The 11,594-nt window shown below is 30.9% G+C and overlaps 1 long non-coding RNA gene across 1 annotated transcript; it reads right to left on the reverse strand.

Moving 5' to 3' along the window:
• Positions 1 to 377: 377 nt before the first annotated feature.
• On the reverse strand, positions 378 to 10,107 carry LOC127711500 (uncharacterized). The gene is made up of 3 exons (XR_007986770.1): positions 10,040 to 10,107; positions 5,296 to 5,466; positions 378 to 1,790 (listed from the first exon to the last, which is right to left on the reverse strand). It is a non-coding gene; the product is annotated as an uncharacterized LOC127711500 (long non-coding RNA).
• Positions 10,108 to 11,594: the final 1,487 nt, after the last annotated feature.

Genomic DNA, 11,594 nt, shown 5'->3' on the forward strand with positions numbered 1-11,594 from the left:
TTGCTCAGTCTTTCGTTTTCTATGTTATGTTTTGTATACTGCCGTTTTTTTTGCCATGGAATTGTCAGTATATCTCGCCTCCTCTTCTATCTGTTTGTTTACACAATTTCTCAATTTAATTATAACATTGACGGTGGTATGACATTGCTATTAAATGTGGAATTGCAAATAAATGATAGAAGTTAGTGTTGACTTCCTACTAGCTAAATTCGGAAACAGGTAACAAACAAAGTTCATCTTAATTATGTAAATATTGCACATTAATATAAGTAAAAGTTTTAAATCTCGAATACTCCTTGGTATCTCTTCTCTCTGTTGTTTAAAGGCGAATACAGTTTATTATGTGATATTTATTTTTATACAAATCAAATACATTATAAATTTAAACACAGTGTCCCCTAAATGAACATGCACCAATATGAATTATCATTTTAAATAAAGAAGTGTTGACTGTGCGTGCAAAGAATTAGTTACACTTTGCAAAACATATACACCGTGCATTTCATGATTACGGAAAACGAACTGTATTTGATTTCCACAGAGATGGCCAACTCTTCCAGAGCACCTGGGTCTCCCTCCGCTCCAGGGATTTTTGTGGGGTTGGATGCTCAGTCTTTAGTTTTAATGTTGTGGTTTGTGGATATCGTTCTTTTTTAATTTTTTTTCTATAATTGCTACATGTATGTCGTTGTCAATTTGTCTTCTATTTATGGATTCTGAATGATCCCTTTGTGTTTTCTGCTTCTTTTTTACAACGTTAGTGAAAGGAAACTGACCACGTACTGTGTCTGGGTTGAAAAGACTACTTCACTTTATTCTTATGCGAAAATAGACGAATAACCGTCGTTTTATCTTACCGGTAATTGACATGGTTTTTAATTTAACACCACCAATAAAATGTGCATGCGTATACAGCACAAGCATTTCATTTAAAGTGAATTTATCCTTCAAGCACGATCAGTAGGTCCTCATACCGATAGATTCCAATAATATTTCTGCATGGTAAAGCTTTCCTCAGGGAGAGGGAACCTTAATCATTAGTTTCTGAATAATTTAAAATTCATCAACGGATAATTTAGAAAACGCTATTTTCTATCTTTGCCTTTTCTTAATTTCATCGTTAGTCTTCTTCGCTTTTTGCCACTTTTTAATTATTATTGAACTGTGTCTTATGAAATGTGTGCTACACAGTTTTCGTACATTATTTACTTTTCTCATTCATATTTTAATTTGCATTTATTTAGATTTGTTCATCCACAACTTCTGAACACTGTGCACTGGTATATCTTGAAAGTTGTCTAAAATCGTTCAGTCTTTTTATTTGAAGAGATTGTCTCAGATATACATTGGTCCTGTTCTCTTCAGGGGATCACCTAATTCATCAAAATCCTCCTGAATGTTTTCCGATTGCTGCAGTGTAAACAAGAATGGCTGGTATGGATTCAATTAACCATCGGTTGGTAATAAATCCGATCTGACAAATTACTTAGGTTGTCGTTTTTAGTAAGACCCCCTTTTTCCGGTGATGAAAAAATGAAATATGACATCTCAAACTCAGCTTCATATTCAAGACCTATTTTAATTTTTGTTGAATCATTTTGGCTTTTTTCAACGTCATCATCAACGAGAGCCTCACGGTTTTTACATCTATATTTTGGCTGATTCCAAAAATTTTGTTAAGATATGTTGTTTTTTTCACATTTTTGTGTAAACAAAAGCACGCAATACTGCAACTGAGGATGAGAAAAATGCCGAGTCCACACGATGTATCAATAGTAACTTCTGTAAAACTGCAAAATAATAAAAATAAGGTGTTTGAAAAGTCTTATTGAAATCGGCATATTACGTTCCTTAGTTCATTTGAAAGATAAAAGATTCATCTCATTAATTGTAATATCCAGTATCCAATCAAAATTAAAAATAACAAAAATGTCGAACTTCGAGGAAAATTCAAAACGAAAAGTCCTTTATCAAATGGCAAAATCAAAAGCTCAAAAACATCAAACGAATAGAAAACAACTGTCATACTCCTGATTTGGTACAGGCATTTTCTTATGTAGAAAAGGGTGGAATAAACCTGGTTTTATAGATAGCTAAATCTCTTACCTGTATAACAGTCATATAGATTTCCATTATATTGACAAAAATGTGTGAGCAAAACAAGCAGACTTAATTGGTAAAAATATCAAAGATTGAGGTACAGCGGTAAACATTGTGTAGTAATCTTAATTACTATAAAAACAAAGAAAAAACAAAATGGCATATAGACACTCTAGAGGCGAAGTACATAAGCAAAACTGAAAGACAAGTATACAAAAATGACCATACTATGACATGCATAATATTACAATGGTGGGATGTATAAATACCCAGCCACTCCAAAAGTATATTACCAAAAAAATGTTCTAAACAAATAAGGTTAAAAATATACAAAGTCAAACAAAAAGAACAGTATAAAACGTAATAAATGTTATCTTAAAAGATCTTCTTTGTTTGTGCCCTACATTTTCATAGCAGTAAACGTCCAATGTTTTATTTATTTTATCCTTTAGCAGAAAAAAATATGATAACATTGTGTCAAATTTTGAAATCGAGTTACTAATGTGACACTAGATATGCTTGTTGGGTTTAACATTTTTCTTTCAAGGTTTGCTACATTTGTAAATATCACCTCTTATTGAATATTTTCACTTCACACGCTGAAAAAAAAAAAAAAACTTAAGAAAGAAAAGTAAAATATCTGATTTTGATAGTATTTACTCAATAAGTACTAAGTGTATGAGTGAAGTTGTTATCATTTTTATTTTTTAAATAATGAAAAGCATTGGCCAATGATATTTTTGAGGTGGAAATTTGCAATTTTTGTGAATAAAAATAAAACTTAACGATAACATTTTGAAATCAAATGTGAGAAATAAGCATTTAACAAATTATTTTATGAAATAAAATCGTGATCGAATTCTATTTCTAAACAAAATATGTATATTGACTGTAGAATTCTTTTATGAAAAGAACTTATCTTGATAACTTCCACTTATACGGCAACATTAAAAAAGTTTCTAAACAAATGTTTCATGACTTAAGTTTTGTCCTATTTAAAAATTTCCGTACTAAATGGTTTAGGCCGATTTGTTTATGCTATTTCGCAATACAAGATTAATGTAATAGGGGTACAGCAGTCAACATTGTGTTATAATCTAAATCACTATAAAAAACAAATTTGTCAACAAAGAAAAACAAAAATGGCATATAGACAGAGCACATAAGCAAAAATGAAAGACAAACATACAAACAATGACCACAGCACACCAACACAATGGCGGTATGCATAAGTCCCGAGCCACGCCAGACGGATAATACCAAAAACGGACTAAACAGTAAAGGTTAATAATTTACAAAGACAAATAAAAGAACACTATAACACGCAGAAACTAAATTTCAAGACCATCATGTGTTATTTGTGAAGTTGATACGGAATATTTATCAACAATGTCTTGGTATCTTCCAAAGAACTTTTTTAGACGTTCATAGCTGTGCATACGGTTTTGATTTTGTTAATTGTTGAAGCCATATGATGACCTAAGTTTGCTTGCATTAATGACATCTCCAGTCTGGTTGTCTCAATAGAATTAATATCACATCACCGTATTTCATATTGGACTGATTTGATATTTTAGTGTGACGAATACATTGTGTCTGTATTAGTTGTGATTGACTTTGAAATAGCTATCGTGAACTATTAGTACTCTAGAATAGGTACTTTATGTCATTTAGTAGTTGCATTTGTTAGTCTCGCAGCGAAAGAATGAGTTCAATTTCATTCAACTAATTTTTACACTGTATAAATATGGTGCTCTGTAACACAACTGTACTGTGTTAGAGGGAAGGTTTAAAAGTGCTCATAAAAATATTTAGACCGCCTTCCTCTATACGACTGGTGTCTCTCGTAAGACATTCTCTATGAGCCTGCTGCAGGACCACAACTATTTTATCTCCCCATTGCTATCTGTGTTAAATTCATCAATTTCAAGTAGTCACAGCTTTTTTGTATTAATTTAAAAAAAAGTGAGTCATTGCATGTCAAATCAACAGAAAAACGGGCAAAATGTACCCTCTATTTCAAAATTGCAAGTCAAAATGTGTTCTAACATGATCACCAGTCAATGTTTTTTTATACAAAATTACCAAAATATTTTACTTATTTTGAAAGTTAACCCCGTACATATGAACTGTTTTATCTTAGATAATGTACTACTTTCTGATATGTTCTTTAAGACATGGCAAGGGATAATGGTGTTAAACTTGTAAGTAGTGCAATGATTGTTGTTGGTTGCTTTCAGTTATATTTTTTTTCGGCTATTGCTTTAGAATTTATCAAACAATTTGTTTTCTCATTGGAATTGTCCTAATTTTTGACAAGAACGGGCCTGTATATGTCATTGTTCTGTATGGTGATAATTGAGATGTATGTTGACCTATAGTTACTTACACCACAATCCTTCGTTCTATGATGGGTGTTTATTTCATTGCCAAACATACCACATCTTCTTTTCCTGATATAGAATATTGTGTTATGACTGTTATGGGACTGCATGTATTATTGTGTTGATTGCTATCTCAAAAATTTGTAGATAGACAAAAAAGTTGTATTATAATAACTTTGCATTTGCAGTTATGGTTAACAAGCACTTTGTCTTCACGCATTACACCGGAAACTCTCAAATTCATATTATATTTTAAAAAATCCTTTAAAGTTCAGTTCAGGTGATTGTATTTTTTTTTTTAAGTTTCCTGTCAATACAAATAATAAAAATGAAATGTTATTAGATGCTCTATAATACATTAACTACCAACAATACTACTGTTTATAAATACAACAACCTACAAATTTGAATCCTCTTATACCATGTATACATAATAATAAAAGAAGTAGAGTACAATGACATTCGAAAACAGCCGAAAATAAAATTAAATGGTTCTCAAATTGCTTATGACGTCTTTACACTAAGATTGTTGAAGATGTACTGATAGATCTTTTAAATTAGTAAGAGAGATCATGGTGTTTTTATTAGTTGACATTGGGGTTTGACCTTGTTGTAAATACTGCATTGACAACTAGACTAGAATTTTGTGTAGTCGGACATTTTTTGTTTGATTGAGTACCCATCTAATGCATTAAATTGTTATTAGTTTTCATTGGCTTTGGTTAAGCTTACGGTTAATACGAATATTCTGAGGTAGGAATGTTGTGTCTGTTATCTTTTTGTTAAGTGAAATTTTGATTGAAATACTCACGAAGTTCTTGTTGAATGTTGAATATTAGACGGGAATGTTGATAGATTTGTATTTGTGCAATCATTTTTCCAATTCCAGCATGAACATGAGGTAGGACAACTATAGACTCTGCTTTCAAAGACAGAGTTTACAATCAAGAGAATGGTTTGGCACATTTTCTCCTCAATACGCCTGAAGAATATGAATTACATTGTAAAAGTAATTTTGTTAAATATAAATGATTAGTGTATATTGTAATTAGATACTGTAAACTATCCTTTTCATTCAAAATACTGTAAACAATTCAAACAATTCCAAAAATAGCTAAATTTGTTTTCTAGAAATGAGCACAGTTACTTAGTTTCAAGTTTACTTACTTCTATTTTATGCTCATTCAATTATTCTTTTGTCCATAAAAATCATATATTCCGTCATTATTAAAAGCATTCTAAATAAATTCAAATTCATGCGATTTAACCAGTGAACAAAAGTATTCTTGTAATGCCGTTTTATCAACAACAACAACATAACAGGCTAAACATCTTAAGTAAGACGTTTTAATTTTTTCAAATGCTAATTGTCAATGACTTGATCAGCAGTAAGTTCAAACATAATTTAGTGTAATTGATGGGATAGATGGATCAGAACAAATGGCTTTTTGGTTTGATGAAGGTTAATCCATAAAAGAGCAATTTATAAAGTGTTGTTGTCATTTTTCATTTGTTTAGCCAAACAGAAATGAGAACCAAACTTGTAAATAAGAATGGATTCAACAAACGAAAATTCGACAACTTGTAGCTACGACACATGGAACATATAACAGGTGATAGTTGTCATAAACAATGTATGCAGATTACCAGAAAAAAAAAGGTCCCAACAAAACGTTCGATGCGATGACATCAACTCAAGCATTAGAACACTACAGAAGAATTACATTTTTTTAATACAATTCACAATGAAATCATGTTTAGAACGATGCTTTTAAAGATGGATTTTGCTGATCTGTTTTGGCTTCCTTTGTGTCATAAAGCTCCTGACATAAATAAAGGCAACAGTCGTATACCGCTGTTCGAAATTCATAAATCGATTGAGAAAAAAACAAATCCGGGTTACAAACTAAAACTGAGGAAAACACTGTAGTTACACATCCAAATCGTATAAAAAGATTCTCCCGTTTGATCATGTTGATGCAATTAAGAATAAGAAATTTCAATTTTTATCTATATATAGTATCACATGTTTAGCTAATAGAATGTTGTATCGGTGTAATGGAATCAAAAGAGACCTCACGCCGTAGCCATTTGTGGTCAAAAATAAAAAGAAATGCTGGTAATTGTTTTTAAAAGTCACTTCCATGTAATAAAATTGAGAATTGAAATGAGGAATGTGCCAAAGAGACAACAGCCCGACCACAGAACAGAAAACAGCACAAGGCCACTAATGGGTCATCAACACAGCGAGACAATCCGGCACCCGGAGGCGGGCTACAGCTGGCCCCTAAACAAAACTGTGTACTTAAGTTTGGCCAACATGCCTCTGATATATTTTTGAATGGATAAAATAAATGGAAATTCCCTCCCTATCCTAAACATAATCTGAATTGTAATTAAGGTCAATATATTTAATGCATGTAGAAATACAGATGTATTCTTTTAGCTTAGAAATTATTGGAACATTCCGTCCCACCTTCACAATTAATACACAATGTTTTTGCTTGGAACAATGTAAGTGCTCGTGATATGAAATAAATCTTCCCTCGAATGAATAACACGTGATGCTGTTTGTCTAAACTTAGATATGAAGCCTTTATGTTAATAAACAGTTTGAAATTATTCTATCTAGACATGTTATATTGCATTTAAAGAGCTCTCTGGTTGAGATTCGATTTATATTTTTTATTCAGTGAGAAAAATATTGTTGAAAACTTGTTTACTTTCTTGATAATTTTTGGAGTAAAGTTTACTTCTTGGAAAAACTGAATAGTAATAACGATATTCAAACATTGAAAACTATAGTAAAAGGTTATAAAATTAATAATGAAGAATAGAATTAATTATTTGATTACAATAATAATGTTCTTTTTATACAAACAAACAAAACCTTCAAAGTATAAATGTCTACTTGATGAAGTGGTCAAATTGTTATCATAATCTTTATGTTTTAAAATGTATGATCTAGTAAAAATAGAAAAAGTTAAAACATTTTATTTTTAAACATCTGGAAATGATTTAAAGACATCATTTTACATTACCAACAAGCATTAAGATTGATAGATGTGTCTTTATTCTCAGCGTGTATCGTTTAAAGAGTAGGTTACATAATACATAATACAATTATTAATGAATCTAAATTCCAAATTGCATATTATTTCTAATTCAGACATACCTGTGAATAAAATAATTACAGATAATGAAATAATCTCTCTGTAAAACCAATCAATCAAAAGTTGTGTACGATTTGATTGATCTTATTATTGCTATGAACATATATCAGTAGCTATATTGCCTGTCACTAGAAACGTTTCATATCTTGATACAATTTCTTACTTCGAATAGCCAAACAAAGTTCGATATTACATGTGACAGTCTTAACTACACATTCCCCTAATGTTCAACATTTGGTTTAAATAAGAATTTCCCGGGCCTGTATGTACATGTATGAAATCACACTTCCATATTCAATCATATATAACTAACGCACGTAACCTTTGTAATCATATGATTTATTTAACTTACTTGTTGTTTTTCAGTATGTTAAACAGTTTTGCTACAATTTTCTGTGTGACTGAAACTATTTATTTTGCCTAAAAGCTAATAGGAAAACTTACTTACCGGATTTGAATGGTGATTGTTCTTTTTCAATGTATCAACGTCTACATGTGTGACGCCGTATGTGTATTTCGTCCATTTTTATCTTGATACATTCATATTGATCGAAAATATTTCCTGTTCTTAATATAGATTTACCAACACTATGTGTTATTATGTTCATATTTAAGGATATGCTTCCTGTGGATACTTACAATGGAGCTGTTTTTCCGTCGACAATTAAGAGATAACTGTATTGTATTTGAAGCTTTGCGGACGTCCATCGGTAGTTTTACTGTCGCAAATTTAGTTTACCTGGCGACGCGTAGCGGAGACTGGTCAACGGGTATTTGCGACAGTAAAACTACCGATGGACGTCCTCAAAGCTGCAAATACAATACAGTTATCTCTATTCTAATGCAAAACAAGTACATAATTCAATTTCAATCATTATTTCAGTGTAAAATTCTCATTAAAGAAAATTCCGCGAAAATATGTTATCTTCTTTGGCCCCTAAACTAGGTGACGTCGTAGGTATGCTTCCGGCGTCAAATGTAAACACCGGGCATTTTCTGGCTTCTTGGCCGCTTCAGAATGTAATTGAATTTGATAAAAAGAAGATTTCTAAGTGCAACATGTGAGTTTTTTTGCTTATTATTGTAAACGTTGCATGTCAATACATTCCGCAATTCAAAATGTCGGCTTCCTTAGTTACAGACAAGGACATATACAATTTTACGCTTAGTGTCATCCAATCAGAACCATTGATACAAAAGAATTGCATTATAATAAAACAGTACACTGTTACACATTTGTATCCTTGCTAAATCATTAATTACGTCTTTAAATCATAAAAAAGTGCAAAAAATATTTTTTGGATATCGGATGAAATATCTACTTAGACACAAGTGGTGTGATTGCCTTACATTTTCGACGGGTCAGCTTAAAAAATAAATTATATGTTTTATATCATGTCATATTAAAACAGCGTGTACATTGATAGATAGCGTTGTCTGTTAACATTTTTATCCCATGATTGATTACCTTATATTATTTAAAGAATAATCATATTTTTCAGTTTACTTCATTGTCTGGTTACAATTCATTTTGTGGTTGTGCATTTAACCAATTTGCCGAATTTAAAATGGAGAAAACTTACATTTAGGATTTGCTTGGTGATGGTTCGTTTTTAGTTAACTATGCACAAAAAGTTCTTTAAAATTCGAATGATCACTGACACAGAGACATAAATATAGTCTGTATTATCTAATGAGTTATGTAATAATAAAATATATTCCTTTCATGACATAACAGCGAAATAAAAAGAGAGAATCGTAAGTTCACATATTCTGACACCAAAATCGATCCGTGGTTAAAATGAATTAAATTTTTTAATGACATTTTGTGCATGATGGGTGATGCATACATAACAGTAAACACGTACCCTGTACACGCACCCTGTCCACACACCATGTTATCTCTTTGTGAAATTCATGCAATCTCTCAAGTTTTGTTTGTCACTTTGATTTGTCCCTTTTTAATCGATTTAGGGGTTTTAAAAATCGGTAAACTACTGTCACCTTGTTCAACACGGCTATAAGATATCTGATATATCAAACATATTTTGACATAAACATTCTAATAACTTTTATATTCTTTTCTATTTATAAGGCATATTTTTTTTCAAACAAAAAGAAAACATATTCAAAATTTTCAAAAGGGAATTAAACGAAATCATAAGATAAATCACGATAAAAAATATCGAAACCGACAACATGTTATTAGAAACATTGAAATATTTAAACTTGTTGTAATTCATATTTTAGTGTGCATATGTAACACAGCAACACCTGCTACATCCATGTTTATAAAAAGACACGAGGTGCCAAAAAATGATCGTCTGAAAACACTAGAAAAATAACTTTTGATTCGCAAGTAACATAATTTTATACACGTACCTTATCTTCCAGTACAGTTTGTAAAATAAACCTTTTAAATAATCAGAAAGGTACAATCAAATCACAGTTACATGTGTATCATGTGACGAAAAGTAAATATATTGATTTCATATAATCACCGTAATGTAACGGTGTAGCTCTGTTATTTTGTCCGATTTTAAAAAGATATAAAATCTTACGAGTCAAGTTGTATTTAGTTATGTTCACTTATATTTATTTATTATATTAAAATGTGTAATCTTACAATTTATATAAATTTTATTACACATTCTCCCTGAATATATAATAATTAATAAACAATAAATAATAAGGTTGCACAGTTAAACAATGTTTCTGTCATTGTTGTTTCGGTTGTTCCTCAACTTATGATTATTTATTGCCCTTTTACCATATTCCATATCTTAACCACCTGAAGCAGCAACCCAAAAACACTCATATTTATCGAACTAAAGAAAGCAGTCGTATGTCGTTCTCAATGAATGTCATTTTGCAATGTATAATGTCTTGTTGTTTGTCTGTCCCTTTGGTATCATCTACTACTTCTTCACTGCTAATTTATGTTACTTGTTCAATAATAATTAGTAATGACAGTCTGGTATTTTAAAAGTCTACTTAACAACGAAGTGTCATATGTGGTATTCGTATACCATCATGCTAGCAGCCTATCATATCAACTCTTAATACATTAATATGGATTTTTAATGCTGTAAGTTTTGTTGTGTCTTTCATAAATGTTCATATTCACAGCGGCTCAGTTAAGAAAAACGGCGTCTACAAAAAGACATAATAACGGGTAATGCATAATGTTATCACGCCATATACACTCGGACACATTACGGGTAATGCATAACGTTATCAAGGGAACGATGCACACGCACACATTAACGGGTAATGTATAACGTCATCAAGGAAAATAAAAAAATAACACATTGGTTGAAAGTCTTTACATAAATATCGAAAGGTTACAATGTAAGCTTTCAAGTTCTTATAATTTGCTCTCCATTTCTTTCCGACTTGTCCTGATAATTTCTCAGTGAAAGTCTAGGGATGCATCAGACCTAATTATACATGTGAAAGTATTTCTTAACAAACGTTTAATATGAAAAAATATGTCAAATTAAATGTTAGTATACAGCGTAATGACAACAGCAATATCACAGAACGTGAAGTATAAGGATCAACGATAATATAATTTTCTTTAGACTTCCTTTGTAAAGTCTTTCTCATACAAATAGAGAAAAAGGTTTGTTAGAAAATAATAACAGTTGATAGAGGTATGTCAAGTGTTGATAGATGTGCCAACACTATAATGTATTTGACCTCAAATCTGTCATCTTGATGAATTATCATTTTCAAAATAATACAAAAACAAAGTTGATGGGATATCAGTCCATGACAACAACAAACAAAAAAAAAAAACACTAAAAAGCCATTTTGACAGATTCAAGTTTGATTTGAATGTTTCAACAGCTTTATGCAGAAAATCTATGTAAAAGAATGACCAGAATCCCTTCAGAATGTATATGGTCACCATCTTTAATAATTTATTTGTTAC

The sequence above is a fragment of the Mytilus californianus genome, unplaced genomic scaffold (assembly GCF_021869535.1).
Source record: "Mytilus californianus isolate M0D057914Y unplaced genomic scaffold, xbMytCali1.0.p SCAF_8, whole genome shotgun sequence".
Lineage (NCBI taxonomy): Eukaryota > Metazoa > Mollusca > Bivalvia > Mytilida > Mytilidae > Mytilus > Mytilus californianus.